Source organism: Myxocyprinus asiaticus, chromosome 42 (assembly GCF_019703515.2).
Source record: "Myxocyprinus asiaticus isolate MX2 ecotype Aquarium Trade chromosome 42, UBuf_Myxa_2, whole genome shotgun sequence".
Classification (NCBI taxonomy): domain Eukaryota; kingdom Metazoa; phylum Chordata; class Actinopteri; order Cypriniformes; family Catostomidae; genus Myxocyprinus; species Myxocyprinus asiaticus.
In genome coordinates, this window is record NC_059385.1 from 31,050,450 (window position 1) to 31,072,969 (window position 22,520).

Here is a 22,520-nt window from a genome sequence, read left to right on the forward strand (position 1 = left end):
CAAAGCCTGGGCAAAGGAGGGCAGTCATATTCCCGACACATGGGCAGAGACGAGGAATCCTCCACTGGCGATTCATGAGCGGCCAGGACAGGCAACCAACAGATACACAAGAAAGCACCAACTAGACAAAGAGAGCAAGGTTAGCCGCTTGACAGCACAAACAATAATCTAGCACACAATTATTAAGTAGGGAGTGCAATCAGAGTGGAACAGGTGTAGTTAGCACGTTAATCAGTGGCATGATCAGCGCCTCCCACGAGAACAATCAATGTTCCCATGGAAACACTGATCCTGCGTGCCGGCTGCGCCTGTGAGACGTGAGGGAAAGAGAAAAACATAACAACAGAGCAAACCGGCAAACTCACCGGAGTGTGACTCAAAGTCTTCATTTGAGTTCAGCAGATGAAAGAAAGTCATAGATATCTGGGATGGCATAAAGGTGAGTAAATGATGAGGGAAATTTCATTTTTGGGTGAACTATTTCTTTAAATTAGAATAATTTTGTGAATTTTGGGAATGAAAATGTAAATGTCATATTTTTGTAATAGTTGTTGGGAACAAAATTGAAAACAATAAAACCACAATAGCATAAATTTAGGCAACAGGCAATTACATAATAAAGGTACATTTTAAGAGAAAGGTTGAACTATGTTTATATATTACAATTTCTGTTGGACAAAGGCAGGCGAGGAATGAGGATCTAAATGCAGCTTGTAAAAAAGTTACTCAGAATATAAGAAAACAAAACACAGGGAACCAAGCACAGAGAATTAAACAATAAATGCGAAGACTGACAAAGAAAACAGGGAAAACAAGGGCTAAAATACACAGGGGCAAACAAGGGAGTGAGGAAAACCTCATTACATTCATGAGGAAAACATATTCACATTTTATGATTAGGTCCTGCTGAACAAACTTCAAATTGGTTTCAGAGTGAAAGCATTTGCTTTAGGTGTATGAAGACAAAACTATCCTTCAACACACTTCTTATTGTGTTCTGTTGACTTTTTCAATTATTTGTTGATTTTTCCCCTCCACTCAAACAAAAGAAAGTTAAAGCTCCTATCAGATATTTTTGCATCGGCTCCATTCCATTAGCAGCATGAGAGTCCCAGGTTCGGATCCCACGTTGAAACCATAAAGTTTCAACAAATTGCAAAATCAGTGACAAGCGTTATTCGGAGGTTGCATTTATCCTCTAACATTATATTTTTACTTAACTGATGGTTAGGTTTAGGTTTGGGTTGGGGGTTCAGTTTATAAAATATACATTCCTCTTCACTGTATTATAGCCTATATAGCTGAAAACAACTCGCTTCACAATTCACTTTTTGCACCCCTCTGTGGACATCACACCCGGAAAATGGAACTCACGTGCCCATATACTCAACTTATGGCTTTGGCCACTGGGGGCAGTGTTTCACATATCGGGAAACATAGAGCAGTTTTAGCTAAAGAAATGCCAACCTACTGTTTCCGATTTCATGGTGAGATCAGTCAGAGTTCAGTTTGTGGTTTTCCTCAAATATATCTTTCCCCTTTTTACCCTCTGTGTTTTTGTCCAATAATAGTTTTTGATCACAGTTCTCTTCTCCCCACTTGTGCTTGTCAACAGACGTCAAATTACGACACCACTCCATTGCAGATCTAAAAAAGTGTATCTGTGCACTTTTCTGAAAATCAGCTTTTTCTATTTAAACATACAGTTCTCTGTGAGGTTAATGGTCATTTTCATACACTGGAGGATTATTATTATTTATGTAGTTTTTTATTTTTATTTTTTATTATTAATATTATCATGAGTTATCAGCGACTATACTATTCTTTTCCAGAACACATAAGTGCACATGGTACATTCAGTTAAACTGTGGTATTTTCTTGCTGATGTTGTCAGATTTGGTCCATGGTCACTGAAATATGGCATTATGAAAATTGGTTATTGTCACTAATACACAAGCACACATGCATACATACAGGGAATAAACAAAAATAGAAGAAATATAACGAGGAAAGAATTTTAAATTGGTATTAACAATATAAAACATTATAAAAGTTATTAATGGCCTAATAATGTGTAGTTGATTTCAAATGCAGTCCATAAAATATCAAATATAATTTATTATTTAATAGTTACTACGTAAATATGAATTGTTGTTTAGCCTAATAAATATTAATTTAGAGTTATTATTTAGTAATGCAACGATATCATCTGCCAGTATCAATAATGAAAGAAACATGGGTTTCAATCTGGGATCTATGTCTGGTCTTATAGTTACTGATTAAACACAAAGGAGGGTCTTTCCTCGCAGACGCATTGGGAGCTGCTGGCCTAAGGGGGAAACACAACAGAGCAACATGCGCTCGCTGCATTCCTCCAGTCCCTTTGTCCAAACTGCATACATTAAACGCCTGACAGCACATCCGCAGCGCAAACAGATGCTTGTATAGCGCTTGCCATGACAAATTATCATCTGAGGCCAGCTGCCGAGTGAGCCCTGACTCTGCAGGAGGGGCGTTCACGTAAGACGCTTTCTTGCGTTTCATAATTTGCGCTGTTTTCATTGTTAGTCTATTTAAAAAAACAGGCTACCAAACGGAAGTCTTTAGCTTTTGGGTCGCCATGGGCGTTGCGTCTTTTAAAAACTATTCAAAACGCGTCTCGAGACCCTTTTGCTCCATTCTTTTATGAACGCCCTCTTTATTACACCGTTCTTATTTTACTATGGCAGCATTCCACCTCCTAAACACGTGTGATGCACTCTCATCCCTTTCCTAATAAATAATTTAAGCACAAAAGCAAATGGAGTCAACTGCACTGGGTGGTGACCAGTCATATCACAGCTATATGCTCAGATGTTGGTTTGGGGAAGTCAGATTGGGTTCCTGATTGTTTGTCACCAGGGGTTGTGAGCGCCGTGTGTGTTAGTAATGTCCGAATTGCGAACGAATTGTTCTTTTGAATCGATTCTTTTCGATGATTCAATCAAACTGATTCGCAAAGTTTGTAGAACATTCTGAATGACTTTATTCAGGAGTAAAATTGTGAGATGGTAACACTATGCTAACAGTTTTGAATAGTAAATATTATTAGGCTAATACTTAAAGCTGAAGTGTTTAACTTTTTCCTGATTTCTGGTTAAAATACTTTCTCCCATCCCAGCTTAAAATGCAAATCCAAGTTAGTTTAATTTTCTCAAAAACTGTAGACACTGTGTCTCTGTGGGGCTATAAAAATTCCTCTGTTTGTTTTGACGACCCGTCCAGCCTGACACAACAACATGGATTCAACCAATTATACTTGGGGGTGGGACTATCTGTTTGTTTGATCAAAAATAGACGGGCTGCAAAAAAATAGCAATTCCGCACAAAATTTGCAACTGGCGCAGCAATTACACACTCCAGTTTTAAAGGAATATTCCGGGTTCAACACAAATTAAGCTGAATCGACAGCATTTGTGGCATAATGTTGATTACCATAAAAAATTTATTTCGGCTCGTCCCTCTTTTTCTTTAAAAAATGCAACAGTCTGGGTTACAGTGAGTCACTTACAATGGAAGTGAAGGGGGCCAATCCGTAAACATTACAAAAAGCATAGCTACAAGACATAAACAATATGTTAACATGATTTAAGAGTGATAAAATCACTTACTAACCTTTTGCTTTTCTGTGTAAATTTATATCCAATTTTACTTATTGCCATGATGATGTAATGTCAACAAACCATAAAACGACTGTAAAAATGACAATTTAAACAATGTTTCAGTTCAAATAGTACACGAGTTGTAACAGAAGAATTAATGTAAGTGCTTCTGTAAAATTAAAAGCTTCACATTTCTTAAAAAATTGGCCCTATTCACTTCCATTGTAAGTGCCTCACTGGAACCTCCTTTCTTTCTTTTCTTTAAAAAAAAAAAAAAAAAAAAAAAAAAAAGGAGAGACGAATCAAAATAAAAATGTTTGTGATAATCACCATTATGCCACACATGCTGTCGAATGAGCTTAACTTGTATTGAACCCGGAATATTCCTTTGACATTATTATCAATATTGGGAAGTTGAGAAAATTTTTAACGGTGCTCTAATTTTTAACAGTAAACAATACAAAAAACACATTTGATACATTAACCTACAAGTGAAACCATAAAAGCAAGTTTATCACAAAAAGTAAACATATAATGCCGCACGGGAAACACGTTGAGTGACGACTCAGAAGTGAATACTTTTTTAATCAGTTCATCCCAAAGAAACGTCCTAACGAACCGATTCGCTAAAATGAATCAGATTCCCTTATGCGTATCCTCATCGAGAAATTACAAATTCTACAACTGCGAAGGCGAAACTCATTAAAATTAATTTGATCACACTGACAGTCTACTGGGTGAACGGGCACTATGTTATTAATATTAATGAGCAACGCCTTCGCCATAGTATGATTGGACATTAGCATCCCAGCCCCGCCCACCACTCTTCCCAGCTTCTGTGTGTGAGAACTCGTTGAGCGTTCGCGATCGCCTCTAATCACTCATCTCCAATCAAACCTCTAGCCCAGCGCCACCGAAACGCTGCGGAAAACACAGAAAATGGAGTAGCAGTTTTTTTTTATATCCACGTTAAATGAACGTTGATGGATTAATACGCGAGTAATACACATCCATCGCACGGTAAGTTGCTAGATGAGGTCGGAGGGGTGAAATGATGAAGCATGTGTTAGTTGCAACCAACCTGCCATTGTCTCGTGCCTGCGTCCAGTGCTATATATTATGTATCAATTTTACATTTGTTGGATAAGAAAAAGCATTTATTACGATGCTCATTATATAGATCTCACGATAAAGCCGAATAAAAAATGCAGTTATAGTCTGTCATATTAAACCATTTACTACACGGGTTGTTCGGACAGTTGGTGAAATGTACATGTTGGAAACAAGTGTTTCTTCTCATTCTACAGTCTTCATATAGCATCTGTGTTGTTGAATGACACTTGTCCTCATGGCAAGGATCAGCTTTGGAGAATTCACATCTGAAATGCATAAAATACCATAATATCACTTCGTGTTTGATGACCACATTGACATGATAGTTGGTGTCTTGGGTGTCATTTGGGATGCCAGTAATGCTGTGATCAGACAGATGGCTTCATAAGCTTTTTTTTTTTTTTTTTTAATTAAATTCATATGTGAAAATGCATTCAATGAGATGCACTTTTTGTCAGTCAGTGTCCTGCAGAATTGTATTAATCATTTGGGACTTCAGTGCACACAAAGTATTCAGCTGGTCATATGATGGGGAACCTTCAAATTACTGGGCTTCATATGACATTACATGTTTAAAGGATGGTCTCTGGTTGCTTTGCCTGAATTACTTTTGTTTGTCAGGGTATGAAACTTTAAAAGGAATTCAATTAATACAGATTACAGTTTAATTGCACACATTCTAGAATGCTCAACAAATCATCCATCAATTAAAAAAAAAAAAAAAAAGTCACTGCCTAAATCAAACTCTATTAATGATGGTGGTAACCCATGTTGATACAATAGATGTTTTTTGGGGTAGTAAAAGAGAATTTGGTTTAGCATGGTCATTTGGATGAAAAAAGGATGAAATTCAACAAGTCTATATATACAGCACTGTGCAAAAGTTTTAGGCACTTGTGAAAAATGTTGCATAGTGAGGATGTCTTCAAAAATAACCCCAATTCTCCTAGGTACACATGGACACAGTTTTTCTTGGTTGTTGGCAGATAGGATGTTCCAAGCTTCTTGGAGAATTCACCACAGTTCTTCAATCTATTTAGGGTGTCTCAATTGCTTCTGTCTCTTTATGGCTAATGTAATCCCAGACTGACTCGATGTTCAGTGGGGGCATTGCCATCTCTTTCAGAGCGCCCTTTTCTTCTATTCTAATGTTTTCTATTTGCAAAAGTAATGTTTGGGAGTCTAAAATGTATTTTTCCTATTGACACACTAAAGCTGAAGATATAAATAATAATCTTATGACAAATGTTTTTGTGAAACATCTTAAGTGCCTAAAACTTTTGCACAGTACTGTGTATGTATATATATATATATATATATATATATATATATATATATATATATATATATATAATATGATGATGAAACCAACTATTATTGGTCTGAGGGTGTTTTGGGCCCTGGAGAGGTTTTGACATGCCTTGACATTTGTGCTCTTTTCAGTTGCTTAAAAACATATTAATGGCTAAAGTCTGATAACACTATTCAGCACAAACTGGGCTACAATAATATGTGAGCAACATGTATGTACATATTGTATTTTTGAGAAAATAACGTTTATGCACGGTTTTTGAAAAAACAAAAATTTTAAGTCACTGAAATAAGGCCGTATAACACGTACTAAACATTTGTTCACAAGAACTGGATCGTGTAGCCTAGAGTTTTTGCTACAAAATGATGTGAAAACCATCCTGATCACTTATCCATATGAAACAGTATAGTTATTTAACTTTTGTAAGACACTTTTAGTGTTTGAAAGGCCATAAGCGAGGAGGCGTGAATGATCATGAATATTAATGTGATTCACACCTGAGGAGACAAAGACCTGTCCCCTGGGCCTATGAGGAATGTGACTGAGAGAGAGTGAATGTGAGGAGATGTAATGATTGAATGTATTGTTTGTAGCTTATTCACAATATCAAGTTTAAGTTAAAAGAATAATCTGACTATACATTTTCTTTACATAAAGACTTAAAAACTTTAGACCTACACTACCGTTTAAGAGTTTTAGATCGGTAAGATTTTTTAAAAGAAGTCTCTTCTGCTCACCAAGGCTGCATTTATTTTATCCAAAATACAGCAAAAACAGTGATATTGTGAAATATTTTTACAATTTAAAATAACTTTTTTCTACTTGAATATATTGTAAAATGCAATTTATTCCTGTGATCAAAGCTGAATTTTCAGCATCATTACTGCAGTCTTGAGTGTCACATGATCCTTCAGAAATCATTCTAATATGCTGATTTACTGCTCAAGAAACATTTATTATTATCAATGTTAAACAGTTGTGTTCAATTTTTTTTTTCAGGATTCTTTGATGAACGGATTTACACATGAAACAACACATAGAGCAGTGGTACAAAAGACAGTGCAAAAGAGACATTCAGGGCAAAAGTGCAAACAGGGACAGTGCAAAATAAATACAAATAAATACATAAATTGTAAAGTCATACAGGCACATATTGTATAATCACTAATTATATAAACAAAATTAAATTAACATCTGTAAAATAGTGGGTAAATGTGTACTTACTCTTTCTGATTTTCCATTACGTTGCTGCATGCCCTCCTAGTGCGAATGGCAGGTGAAGGCGAGAGTGATGCAGCCACATTCCTTTCAAAAAAATAAATAAAGATAAATAAATAAATTGTAAAGTCATACAGGCACATATTGTATTATCACTAATTATATAAACAAAATTAAACTAACATCTGTAAAATAGTGGGTAAATGTGTAATTACTTTTTCTGATTTTCGATTGGGGTGCTGTGTGCCCTCCTAGTGCGAATGGCAGGTGAAGGCGAGAGTGATGCAGCCACATTCCTAAAAAAAAGTTGAAAACTATTATTACATATATATATTCCAAAGTATAATACCAGTAGCCTATATGCATAAATTACTTGGTATAGACGCGTGCTGTATATGTCTGTCAGTGGTCCATTATCAGAGATAGCACACCGCAAACATTTACTCATTCGCGCACTTCATCGACCGGGCATATTTACAGCACACCTTACACATTTACACCCGAACAGATATTTGCGAGCACAAGTTTCGTTGATGGTAATACTAGTTAAAATATAATCGAAACATTCATATTACTTTTATATCATATTACATATCATATTATCATACAGCATACAATTTAAATACCTGCTTTAGCCGAAACAACATTTAAATGTAACTAAAACTTGCCTATTAGGACATATTTCAAATTTCAATACCCTGAAACCTGGCTGGCAAGTCTGGCAATAGTCCAGCTAGTAAAATATGTACATGTTTATATAAAATAGCATATCAACTAATGTAAGTAAAACTAAATGACTTACTCATCTGGAATTGTATCCTTGGCTGGATCAAGTCGCTCTTCAAAATGTAAACGTTCATCGCCGGAGGAAAATGTGAACTCTTCGTCACTATCCAGGACCATCTGTAGAGCTTCCTCACCTGTGTAGCATGCCATCTTCCAAACGCGCAGGAAAGCGAATGAATCTGATGATGAAACTTGATGTTTTTTAAGGCATTGTTGTGGGGGCATTTACCATTTGCATATTTGCATAGACCGCCTCAGCACATTACCGTATGAATAGCACGCTCTGTTGGTGGGTGGGATCACATTAGCGATAATGCTATGTTTCATACAGATTACATTGCAGAAGAATAATTGTTTTAAATTTGAATTGTTTTATTTAAAAGTAGACATTTTAAGCTTTCTTTAGACATATGTTTCATGTTTGTGTTATAAGTATTCGCGGAGTTTCACTTCATTTTTGTGACGTGTTTCAGAAATATGCTCACGGAGACAGAGACGGCTGAAAGCGCACTCTGTATATTTTCTTTATTGTACAAAAGCACAAGGTTTTGTTGTTGTTGTGAGTGTACACAAATAAAAGTAGACCCTATATAGTTTCTAACGATGTCTTACACTTGCCCAAAAATGATGGAGTATTTTAAGTTGTTTCGGCTGTTATGCGGAAAAAATCCAGCAGGACGTGCCAGCGTGTCCGTCGATCCCAGAGGGTTAAAAGTTTGATGTTAGAGTGACACTACTGTGCCATATTTTGATTTTTAACTTCCATAGATCATTTGTTTATTACGTTATGTTGGTTAACTTTACTCTTTTTTTTTTTTTTTTTTTTTTGCGTATAAAAATGTTTTTTTTTGGGGGGGATTTTTCCCCTTTTTCACCCAGTTTGGAATACCCAATTCACAGTGCGCTTTTAAGTCCTCGTGGTCACGTAGTGATTTGCCTCAATCCGGGTGGCGGAGGATGAATCCCAGTTGCCTCCGCGTCTAAGACCATCAACCCGCGCATCTTATCACGTGGCTTGTTGAGCGCGTTGCCACGGAGACATAGCGCGTGTAGAGGCTTCACGCCATCCACTGCGGCATCCGTGCTCAACTCACCACGCGCCCCACCGACAACAAACCATATTCTAGCGACCACGAGGAGGTTACCACATGTGACTGTACCCTCCCTAGCAACTGGGCCAGTTTGGTTGCTTAGGAGACCTGGATAGAGTCACTCAGCCCGCCCTGGGATTCGAACTAGCGAACTCCAGGGGTGGTAGCCAGCGTCTTTTACCACTGAGCTACCCAGGCCCCCTATACATTTTTTTTGTTGATTTTTGTTCTTCTTGAGTTTGGAACAACAAAAAACAATGATTGCACTGGAAATGAGAATATACTGTAGCTTGTCAGGGAAAACCTATAGAGGGACTTATCTGTTCTGGGAAAACATGTCTGAGTAGTGATAGATGATTTGTAATCTCACAGACTGGTCTTGGATTGTAAACATGGGATTTGTGAGGAAAATAACCATTGTCTGTTAAAACAGAGTTAATAAATGTCATTTTATTGGCTAGTTTGTGTTTAAGAAGTTTACAAATGGATATTTTTTATCATCAATATTTTAGGTTAAAATTAAAATGAATGAATAAGGAAAAGTGTATATTTTAGGTCATGTAGCTGGGTATTGATAAACATTTACAGATTCGATTTGATTCCGATTCACGAGCTCTCGATTAGATTCCGATTTTTATTCAATTTAATTAGATTCCATTTTATTTGGGTGTATTTCTGTTAAAATGTCTATTTTACTTGCCTATAAAAAAAATAAATAAAATCAGCTTATGCTATTACGGGACCTAACTTGGTACATTACAAAAAAATAATTTTGACATGTTATTTTATTATTAGTTTTTTGTCATTTTGGTCGCATTTTAGCTTTTTAAAAATATGCAAATTCCATGTATTCAATCAATAAATATGATGTCTGGAAATTTGTGTGTATATTGTGGACACGCCTCTCTGAGAGCTGAAAACAGCAGGGCATCATGCACATGCCATCAACAGAGCAGCACACGTTTACTGAAACGCGTTGCTCATGCACTATATATTTACTAGGGATGTGCGAGACTAGTCAACTAAACGGTACTGATGTTGCTAGTCGACTCTGGAATTACTAGTCGATCAATATTTTTCCCCATTAAACTGTTCAACATTTTTACACATTTACATTTGGCTTTCTATTTTTACAAAGGCTGCGCTTAAATTACTGTCATCTTAATGTTACATTTTAAATATAATTTATAATACAATTATTAAAAAAGAGGATATCTGGAGCAGATGTATACAAAGTTTCATTTCACCTCAGGCTGCGTGTGCTGCTTCTCTCTCACTCACTGTGCGCGCAGGAAAATGTATAGAAGACGGATTCCGCCAGGTAATAAAAAATAAAATAAAAGAGGTAACTCTGACTTTTTATTTCACAATTATGACTTTATTTCTCACAATTTCGATTTTATAACTCGCAATTACGTGACATAAACTCGCAATTGTGAGATATTAAGTCACAGTTGTGAGTTTTTGTCACGCAATTGCGAGTTTATATCACGTAATTTCATCCTCTTGATGCGACAGTCTTACAAATATATCATTTGCACAATTAAGTTATAGAGTATACCATACAATACGGGCATAAACAGTCAACGTTTATTGTAGCTACAGAATAAAGCCAGCAAACACTTGGATGCGCTTTCATTGCCTGTCATACACTGGCAGCCAAAAGTTTGGAATCATGTACAGATTTTGCTGTTTCTGAAGGAAATTTGTACTTTAATTCACCAAAGTGGCATTCAGCTGATCACAAAGTATAGTCAGGACATTATTTATGTAAAAAACAGCACCATCACTATTTGAAAAAAGTCATTTTGATCAAATCTAGACAGGCCCTATTTCTAGCAGCCATCATTCCAACACCTTATCCTTGAGTAATCATGCTAAATTGCTAATTTGGTACTAGAAAATCACTTACCATTATATCAAACACAGTTGAAAGCTATTTGGTTCATTAGATGAAGCTTAACATTGTCTTTGTGTTTGTTTTTGAGTTGCCACAGTATGCAATAGACTGACATGTCTTAAGGTAAATATTAGGTCTAAAATGGCAAAAAAGAAACCGCTTTCACTAGAAACTCATCAGGCAATCATTATTTTGAGGAATGATGGCTATACAATGCTTAAAATTGCCAAAAAAACTGAACATTTCATACAAGGGTGTACACTGCAGTCTTCAAAGACGAAGGACAACTGGCTCTAACAAGGACAGAAAGAGATCTGAGCATCTGGACAAACTGACAGTTTGAATGCCAAGGATCTGCAAATTTGTCATTGCTGGACGTGGAGGATTTTTTGATGAGAACTCTTTGAAGAAGTAGTTTAAGTAGTTTACATTTTTTTCAAATTGTAATGGTACGTTTTCACATTATTAATGTCCTGACTATATATTGTGATCAGTTGAATGCCACTTTGGTGAATAAAAGTACCAATTTCTTTCCATAAGTGCAAAACCTGTGCTTTATTCCAAACATTTGGCCGACTTTGTACGTAAGGGATCATCTGAAAATTCCACCCACTTCGCTAACATATTGGGAAAATATGACATTTAGTAAGTCCGTCTATTCGCTGGCAGCCTACTACAACTTTCAGGGACTTAAAATTTATTTTCCAATTTTTTTTTTATATATAACTTCTATATAATAAGCATATGTCGACGTACGACGGGCAATGAAAGCTACAACAAACGTTGACTGTTTAAAGTCAAATGTTTTATTCCCATATAGTATGGTAATATATTTTTTTAGGCCTGCCCCTGTTGAAAGGTTTTCCTAGTTGACTAGTAGGCGTTAGTTTAAGCCATTAGTCGACTAGTCACACGTTTATGATATTAATTTAATTACTTAAGTATACACTACCGTTCAAAAGTTTAGGGTCACTTACTCATTCTTTATTTTTTTCACATTTTAGAATAATAGTAAAGTCATCACAACTATGGAATAATAGAAATGGAAATATGGGAATTATGTTGTGACTAAAAAAAATCCAAAATAAATCAAAACTATGTTATATTTTAGCATCTTCAAAGTGGCCACACTTTGCCTAGATTTTGCAGAAATGTACTCTTGGCATTTTCTCAACCAACTTCTTGAGGTATCACCCTGGGATGCGTTTTGAACAGTATTGAAGGAGTTTCCATCTATATGTTGGGCACTTAGTGGCTGCTTTTCTTAGTTATTCGGTCCAAGTCATCCATTTAAAAAATAAAATAAAAATTTAAATACAATTTTAGTTTTGTAATTAAATAAATTAATATGTTGGCACAATTATATTTTTGTCTACAAAACTAATTTTAACAGACAATGATCTCGGGGATCGATGATGTTCAGAGTGATCACCAATAGCTGATGCCTTTGACAATTTCAAGGTGATATTTGGCTCGTTTTCCCATGTATTAAATTATTATTAATATTATTATTATTAAGCTATTGTTATTATCAAATTAATATTAGTGCCCGACCGATATATTGGTCGGTCGATATTATCCTTTCCCCGATATATCGGTATCGGCATATATTTTACCGATATGCGCTGATATGAAAACGTTTTCTCAGAACATATAATGCAGAAAACAATGCTTTAGAATTTGTGTCATTACGTAGTTTGTCCAGCAGAGAGCGCTCCGACTCCATTGTTTACAGAGCTGAACCGACGGTGGCTCTGCAGACAGGGCGGAGTTGAGCTGTGTGTCGGTAAGTTGCTAACTAGTTTGTGAAATACATACTGGAAAGTTAATAAACAATGACCCCATCATTTTCCCTTTTCAATATTACTAATATAACGTTAACCCTGTCCCTGACAAACATGTCACTCATGTCTGTTTGCCAGCTATAGTTTGTCAGTGCAGTCAGTAAAGTAGCAGATTGAAAGGTAAACATCAGAGCATCTTTTGCAGCTCAGCAGACAACAGTGCGGTGGTGGATTGTGTCTGCTGAGTGTTGATTTCACACTACGCTGTTACCTAGTTGGTGAGACACAATGCTGGATAACAACATTCATCTTGTACTCTCCGTGACAACAAGCTTATAGCTAACTAGCTAATCATGTAGCTATTTTCATTGTTGTCAGCTGAGTGGAAGCTAATGAGTAAACATGTATTCACCAAACTGTTTTGTTCAGGATTCACAGTTTGTACCCCCTTCAACCGAACAATTCCAGTCATTGCATTTACAAAATGTAATATTTAAAAGTCTGGTTTTCCACCGTTGAAAGTTTCCCCTGAACTTGTATAGCAGAATACAGTGTAACAAGGCTGCCGCTGTTTATCTTGACTCAGCAGTATTAATATAGTCAGCATTTGACTGATACTAAACAGTAATACTGATTTTTATCCAAGTATTTATTTTATTTTTATTTATTCTTTATTTTAATGGTCAGCAATTGACTGATACTAAACAGTACTGATGTTTATTTAGCTATTTATTTTATTTTTATTCTTTATTTTAATGGTCAGAATTTGACTGATACTAAACAGTACTGATGTTTATTTAGCTATTTATTGTATTTTTATTTATTCTTTATTTTCCCAGTGTTCATTTCTAGAATTTGTTGACAATGTATAATAATAATGTCAAATATTCTTTGATAAAAATATTTATTTTAGAAAGCAGCCTTCCGAGTACCTTTGCATAGTCATATCGGTGCAAAATCGGTGAAAAATCCACATAGAAAAGGTCTGTTTTGAAAAGGTCTGTGTCAAAAATTAACTATATCGACCACCATTTTGGTAATCGGTGAATTTTCCCTCTCTACAATCGGTATCGGTCTCAAAAATCCCATATCGGTCGTGCTCTAATTAATATCAAAAATAATTTGCCCTGCGGCACACAGACACATGCTTGAAGAAATACACTTTATTATATTTTTAGAAACAGATGACAGAAAAGCCGTCTATACGCAAGTATGCTAGTTCAGAGGCGTGGTCTTGAGGAACACGCACATGTAAAAAATTTTTTTTAATTTTTTTTTTTGCAAGACAGTATCATCTATGAGTGCTGCAAATGACCTCAGACATCTCAGCTCAGGAGGTGCTTTCAGTTCAGTTCGCTTAATTTCCACAGAGCAGTTTATTGTGACCACAACTCTGCAGCCTATACATCTGTGAATAAAACATAAAATAATAAAAAAAGATGTTCATCTCGAACCATGATTTATATTTCAGTGATTATTATCATCATTATAATTATTATTTTTTACATTTATAATTGTTTTTATGTCTTCATTTGTGTAAGTAATTTTCTGCCTGCATGTTTAGATGGACACTTGCTTGACGGTAAATGGAAAGGTGGTTACTTGTATATATTTTTTTGATAACTTAATTATTTTAATTGCTTTTTCATATCGTTTGGAGTGCAATTTGAATTTAGAAATGTATTTGATTTAAGTTTTTCATTTTTTAAATAAAGTAATTTAATTTTCAATGCAAAATCACTAAAGCAAGAATATTCACCGATCCCTCAGCCTGGGTGTTGCCGATGTAATTGGATATTGCGAGATATATATATATATATATATATATATATATATATGTGAAGGAGGGAACAAATCAAATTTATTCACACACATGATACTTGAGACGAAATACCCATCCTGTAGAGAATGCACGGATGAAGCAGGTTCTTTGCCAGAGATGTTGACAATTGTTGTAAAGCCATCCTTCAAAAAGAACAGCACACATTTTAATTGCACTTAATTGAATTTTTAGTTAAAATAAATACAAAATAAATTTCAAAGTTTGAAATCAAGGTGTCTTGCTTTATTGTGTAGGCTTAACCCTAAACATGCTTAACGAAAATTACCCCATAGTACCACCTAGCATCCAACCAGCGGTAATTCCGGTGTTCATTGGTTTCCTGGGGATTTTTTTTTTTTTTTTCTGCGATCAACCGACCAATCAAAACTTGATCGACCAAGACTCTTCTCATCGATTAATGTTTGGTCAACTATCAGGGGGCAGCCCTAATATTCTTTAACGTATTTGTGTTAGGCCCTATATTTGTAAGATTGTTGCATCAAGAATGCGACAGCAATGAGAAATGCCACTGCAAATGCAAAAATAAATTTGAAATTACATGATATAAACTCGCAATTTCATGATAACAATTGTGAGTTATAAAGTCGAAATTGAGAGAAATAAAAATACAAATGCGAGTTTTTATCACGCAATTGTGAGTTTTTATCACGCAATTGCGAGTTTATTTCTCAGTATTTTGATTTAATATCTCACAATTGCAAGTTTACAGTTGAAGTCAGAAGTTTACATACACTTAGGTTGAAGTCATTAAACCTAATTTTTAACCACTCCACAGATTTCATATTCGCAAACTATAGTTTTGGCAATAAGTTTAGGACATCTACTTTGTGAATGATGTGATTCATTTGTTTGAACAATTGTTTACAGACAGATTGTTTCACTTTTAATTGACTATATCACAATTCTGGGTCAGAAATGTACATACACTAAGTTAACTCTGCCTTTAAGCAGCTTGGAAAATTTTAGAAATGCGTTTAGGCAGTTAGTGTCATGAACTCAAGGACTTCCTCTACTCACCACCAGAGGTCTCTCTCACCCGAGTTCTGAGAGCTTCAGGAACTACACTTCCCAGCATGCCTACCTGGACTGATTACTCCCACACCTGTTCCCAGTTCTGATGACTATTTAAGCACAACACTAACTCAACTCTTTGCGAAGTCTTGTTTTGCCTTGCTGACATTTCTGTGCGTTTATACTGTTGTTACTTCCTGCCTGTGTTTGACTCCTGCCTGTTTACCCACCATTTGATTCTCTGCTGCCTGCCTTTGATTACGTCTGTTTACCTGGATTTCTACTTTGATTGTTTGCTGCCTGCCCTGAACCTCACCTGTTTATGACCACGTCTCTGATCTGTCTACGCTGTTCCATTGCTGGAGATTTACCCTGTCTGTCTGTTTATGATTTGCACTTTTACTAATAAACCGCACATGGATCCAAACCTCAGTTCTTTGGAGTCTGTGTCACCAGATGTGTTGGTGCTACTTTAATGGAGGAATTAGTAAAGGCTTTTCAAAACCTCCACATTCCAGCTCCGGAAAAACCACCACAGGCATCTCAACCCACTCCGGTAAATAACCGTTCCTATCCAAACATCTTCACTACCCACCGACAACTTGCTTTCCTGGAAAAGTTTAATGGAACATAATCTAAGTGCAAGGGATTTTTGATGCAATTTTCGATGTTTGTGAAGCAACAACCCACGCTATATCCCACTGAGGACAGTTGCATTTCTTTTGTTTTCTCCTTGTTGACTGGAAGGGCTCTGGACTGGGCTACCACCATATGGTCTAACGAAGGGACGAGGTTCACCACTTTCAATAATTTCCTCCAGCACTTCTGAGAAGTGTTCGAGCACCCCGAGGGAGGAAGGAACGCTGGTAAGCTGTTACTCTCACTCCGTCAGGGGAAAGACACTGCTGCTGAGTTTGTGCTTTCATTTCGCACCCTCGCCGCTCAGATAGTGTGGGTAGAGGACACACTCAAACTACTGTTCTGAAGAGGACTCAACCCGGAGCTTCAATCTGAGTTGGCATGCTGCGACGAGGGGAGAACCCTGGACCAGTTTATTGATCTTGCCATTTGCCTAGATAATCTCATCCACTCATGAAGACCAGTCTGCTCCCCTACTGTCACCTCACAGACCACATTCAGCACAGGTGAAACAGAATCCATGCAGATCGGGCACGCTCTTCTGCTGACAGAGGAGAGAGAATGCCACATTAAGCGACGTCTGTGTTTGTATTACGGTCAGGCCAGACATCTATGAGCTATCTGTCCATTACGGCCAACCCAATCATCTAAACCAGCAGTGAGTAACGTCATGACTCCACTGTTCTCCTCTTCCTGTATTAAGGTGCCTGTCACTATAACGGGTTTTCAGAATATTATCACTACTCAAGCCATGATCGATTCTGGTGCCGCAGGCAATTTTATTGATGAAGGGTTAGCCAAGAGGATCGAGATACCACTAATCCCCTGTGAATCTCCTTTGGCAGTGGCAGCGTTAGATGGACGCCCTCTGGGGACCGGCCATGTTCATCACACCACTACAGACATCACTCTCCAAGTTGGCACGATTCACACAGAGAGGACACGCCTCTACGTCATTCAGTTGCCACTCAATCCTATAGTACTTGGATTACCATGGCTTCAACAACACAACCCACAAATTTCTTGGCGTGAGGGGCAAATTTCCCGGTGGGACGCAACCTGTTTCTCTTAAGCCCATTTCATTTGTTTCCATCGGAACCACTACTGTTATGGAGGACTTCACATCAGAGCTCAACCTACCCTCTGAGTATGACGACCTCGTCGAAGCCTTTAGTGAGGCCAAGGCTTCTCAACTCCCTCCACACCGTTCCAGTGACTGTGCTATTGAACTGTTGCCCAGCACTACACTGCCAAGAGGGAGGATTTTTCCTTTGTCTGAACCCAAGTCCGAGGCTATGAAAAACTACATTGAGGAGGAACTGGCAAAGGGTTTCATCCGACCATCCACCTCACCCACAGCAGCTGAGTTCTTCGTTGGCAAGAGTGATGGCGGGCTCTGTCCATGCATCGATTACCGCATTCTCAATGACATAACGGTAAAGTTTAGTTATCCTTTACCTCTGGTTCCAGCAGCACTTGAACATTTACATACTGTACGGTATTTTACCAAGCTCGACCTTCGCAGCGCATACAACCTCATATGCATCCGGGAGGGGGACGAATGGAAGACAGCATTGTCCACCAGCAGTGGCCACTACGAATATCTGGTCATGCCTTTCGGATTGGCTAATAGTCCTTCAGTGTTCCAGTCATTCATAAATGATGTGTTCAGAGATATACTGAACTAGTGGGTAATTGTGTACGTTGACGATAACCTAATTTACTCGAACTCCCTGGAGGAACACATCACCCATGTCAGAGCTGTCCTTCAGCATATAATCCACCACCAACTCTATGCCAAAGCCGAGAAATGTGAGTTCCATCAAACTTCTGTGTCGTTCCTAGGCTACGTCATTAGCTCAGAGGGGGTTGCCATGGATGACATGTAGGTATGTGCAGTACTAAACTGGCCTCAACCCACTTCTGTGAAGGAGTTGCAACACTTCCAAGGGTTCGCCAATTTCTACAGGTACTTCATCAGGGGTTTCAGTTCAGTCGCTGCCCCACTGACATATATGATAAGGGGAGGGGGCACCAAGCTGTGTTGGTCTACAACGACCCTCCAGGCCTTCAAGAACTTGAAGTGTCGCTTCACCTCCGCTCCCATTCTGTATCATCCTGACCCCAATACCCTGGTCACAGTGGAAGTAGATGATTCCAACACTGGAATCAGTGCCATACTCTCACAGCGACATGGTACGCTTCCTAAAATCTATCCTTGTGCTTATTGCTCTCGTAAGTTATCTCCTGCAGAACAAAACTATGATGTGGGCAACCAGGAATTACTGGCTATGAAAGCAGCTCTCGAGGAATGGCGACATTGGCTGGAGGGGGCAAGACACCCTTTCCTTGTGCTTACTGACCATCGAAACCTCAAGTACTTGCGCTCGGCAAAAAGACTGAATCCAAGGCAAGCAAGGTGGGCTTTGTTCTTTACCCGTTTCAATTTCACCATTACATATCATCCTGGTACAAAGAATTCCAAGGCCGATGCACTCTCTCGTCAGTTTGAGTCTGACACCCAGGTCCAGACTTCGGAACCCATCATTCCCACATCACTAATCCTGGCTCCTTTCCAGTGGGACATCATGACCGAGATCGCCCAAGCTCAGATTCAGGACCCGATTCCCCCTGACTGTCCTCCTGATAAGACCTATGTACCACAGCTCCTTCAGGAGAGGACCTTACAATGGGTACATTCCACCACCATTTCAGGACACTCAGGTATCGCAGCCACACTTCAACTGCTTTGGAACCGTTTCTGGTGGAACACTATGCAGGCTGAGACAATCTCCTACGTCAATAACTGTCCCACCTGTGCAGCTAACAAGTCCTCCAGGCAACTTCCCGCAGGACTCCTCCAACCTCTGCCTATTCCCCATCGACCTTGGTCTCATATCGCCATCGACTTCATCACAGATCTCCCTGTCTCCCAAGGTAATACAGTCATTCTAACTGTTATTGATCGGTTCTCCAAAGCATGTCATCTAATCCCTCTACCTAAGCTGCCCACAGCCTTTGAAACCGCAGATCATCTTCTGCATAAGGTGTTTTGCTTCCACAGTTTACATCTCGGGTCTGGAAGGCTTTCTTTCAGCAAATCAGCATTAACATCAGCTTCATGTCAGGATACCATCCACAATCAAACTGCCAGACTGAACACTTAAACCAGGAGATCACTCGCTTTCTGAGAATGTATTGTCACCAGAACCAAGCTGACTGGAGCCGGTTCCTGCTGTGGGCAGAGTATGCCCAGAACTCTTTTGTGAAGTCATCCACGGGAATGACTCCCTTTCAATGTGTGCTGGGCTTTCAATCCTTTCTATTCCCCTGGTGAGGGGTTGTTCTGTCACAAACTCAAGGACTTCCTCCACTCACCACCGGAGGTCTCTCTTACCAGAGTTCTGAGAGCATTAGGAACTACACTTCCCAGCATGCCTACCTGGACTGATTACTCCCACACCTGTTCCCAGTTCCGATGACTATTTAAGCACTACACTAACTCAACTCTTTACGAAGTCTTGTTTTGCCTTGCTGACATTTCTGAGCGTTTATACTATTGTTACTAGAGGTGGGAATCTTCACTGGCCTCACGATTTGATTCGATTACGATTCAAAGGGTAACGATTAGATTATAAAACAATTCTCGATGCATCACGATGTCCTTGTCCTTCAATTTCTTTCTTTTTTCAGTTTCTTCAAAATTTATTTTTTACTATCGATTTTTTTCCTTTCAGCTTTTTTATTTAACAGCTGTTTTAAAAAATCAGAACTAGTAACATTACATAAACTGGCCTTTTACATTCAGTATGAGCTGTGAACAAAACATGGAACATCCACAAGATTCAATAAATGGTTCTATAGTTTAAGAGAGTATCTCAGTTTCTTTCTTTAGAACCTTATAAAAAATCTCTTAAAAGTACAAGAAGAAAAATATTGGTTCTCCATCAGAACACACTGAATACTGTTACTTCAACTGATTATATATATATTTTTTCTTTTTGTTTAAGCATTGTAAATCATTTAATAGTATTTAATTATTATTTAAAATTAATCTATGCCATGCTATTCATTTAAATTTTTAACCACAACTGGAAGTTGCTGGTCCAGGATGAGAGACATATCTGCTGCTATGAGAGTGCAGCTGTCAGCTTCTCCTCTCCTCACCTGCACAGGTGATAGTAAAGCAGTTTAAATAGCGCAGTTGTTGCTTCAGAAATGTATCAAGTGTCTCGTATGCACTGTTCCATCTGTTTGCTCTGCGAGTAGAAGATCGCACAACCCTGTTGCAAAAGCTAATATGTATTTCAAACCTTTATCATCAGGTGTGCGCACTGTCCTGACAAGCGAGTGAGTGACCGGCAATGACCAGCAATTTAGCAAAAGCCAAAGAAATGGAGCGCACGCAAGAGTAGAGAAAGGCACCGAAAAAAAAAAAGAATTAAATGAAAACATCACCAACATCTCCCGAATCGCTGCCTCATCATTATTTTCTTCTGTGTTTTCCCCCGTTGTGTGCAAATCAGTGCAATAATGGATGCGAGCTCGTCTTTCATGTTGTTTGTTGGCTTCTTATCACGAATAAACTCTCCCATTGCTATGTGTGTGGGTTTGTGAAAGAATTTCGGGATCGTAGTTTCATTCGGCCACAAATGGGCATGTGTTTGATACAGCTGGTCTGCAAACAGTCGTGTTTGTGCACTTGACTTTAGTGTATGCACTTAACTCGCGTCTTTGTTTCTACATCTTTCTTTGGCACGTGCCACTGCTCTGCTGTGATTTAATCTGAACTCAGAATTGATTCTGATTCTTTTGAGAATCGATTTGGAATCATTTGAGTATGAATCTCGATGCATCGCTGAAACGATTTTTCCCCCACCCCTAGTTGTTACTGCCTGCCTGTGTTTGACTTCTGCCTGTTTACCCACCATTTGATTCTCTGCTACCTGCCTTTGATTACGTCTGTTTACCTGGATTTTTACTTTGATTGTTTGCTGCCTGCCCTGAACCCCGCCTGTTTATGACCATGTCTCTGATCTGTCTACGCTGTTTCATTGCTGGAGATTTACCCTGCCTGTCTGTTTATGATTTGCACATTTACAAGTAAACTGCACATGGATCTAAACCTCAGTTCTTCAGAGTCTGTGTTACAATTAGCTTCTGATAGGCTAATTGGAGTCAATTGGAGGTGTACCTGTGGATGTATTTTAAGGCCTACCTTCAAACTCAGTGCCTCTTTGCTTGACATCATGGGAATATCAAAAGAAATCAGCAAAGACCTCAGAAAAAAATTGTGGACCTCCACAAGCCTGGTTCACCCTTGGGAGCAATTTACAAATGCCTGAAGGTACCACATTCATCTGTACAAACAATAGTATGCAAGTATAAACACCATGGGACCACGCAGCCATCATACTGCTCAGAAAGAAGACGCATTCTGTCTCCTAGAGATTAATGTAATTTGGTGTGAAAAGAGCAAATCAATCCCAGAAAAACAGCAAAGGACCTTGTGAAGATGCTGGAGGAAACAGGTAGATAAGTATCTATATCCACAGTAAAACAAGTCCTATATCGACATAACTTGAAAGACTGCTCAGCAAGGAAGAAGCCACTGCTCCAAAACCACTAGCAAAAAGCCAGAATCCAGTTTGCAAGTGCACATGGGGACAAAGATCTTACTGTTTGGAGAAATGTCCTCTGGTCTGATGAAACAAAAATTTAATTGTTTGGCCATAATGACCATCATTATTTTTGGAGGAAAAAGGGAGAACACCATCCCAACCGTGAAGCATGGGGGTGGCAGCATCATGTTGTGGGGGTGCTTTGCTGCAGGAGGGACTGGTGCACTTCACAAAACAGATGGCATCATAAGGAAGGAAAATGATGTGGATATATTGAAGCAACATCTCAAGACATCAGTCAGAGAGTTAAAGCTCGGTCACAAATGGGTCATCCAAATGGAAAGTGACCCCAAGCATACCTCCGAAGCTGTGGCAAAATGGCTTAAGGACAACAAAGTCAAGATACTGGAGTGGCCATCACAAAGCGCTGACCTCAATCCGATAGAACTGAAAAAGCGTGTGCGAGCAAGGAGGCCTACAAACCTGACTCAGTTACACCAGTTCTGTCTGGAGGAATGGGCCAAAATTCAAGCAACTTATTGTGAGAAGCTTGTGGAAGGC

General features: G+C 38.3%; 1 protein-coding gene across 2 annotated transcripts in view; it reads left to right on the plus strand.

Moving 5' to 3' along the window:
- Nucleotides 1-4,490: 4,490 nt before the first annotated feature.
- The window catches only part of LOC127432645 (phospholipid phosphatase-related protein type 1-like), a 152,030-nt gene continuing 134,000 nt past the window's right edge, over nt 4,491-22,520 (plus strand). For both annotated transcript variants that reach the window (XM_051683964.1, XM_051683963.1), the window contains exon 1: nt 4,491-4,661. The gene's annotated coding sequence lies outside the window, so the exon portion shown is untranslated. The remainder of the gene's footprint in view (nt 4,662-22,520) is intronic.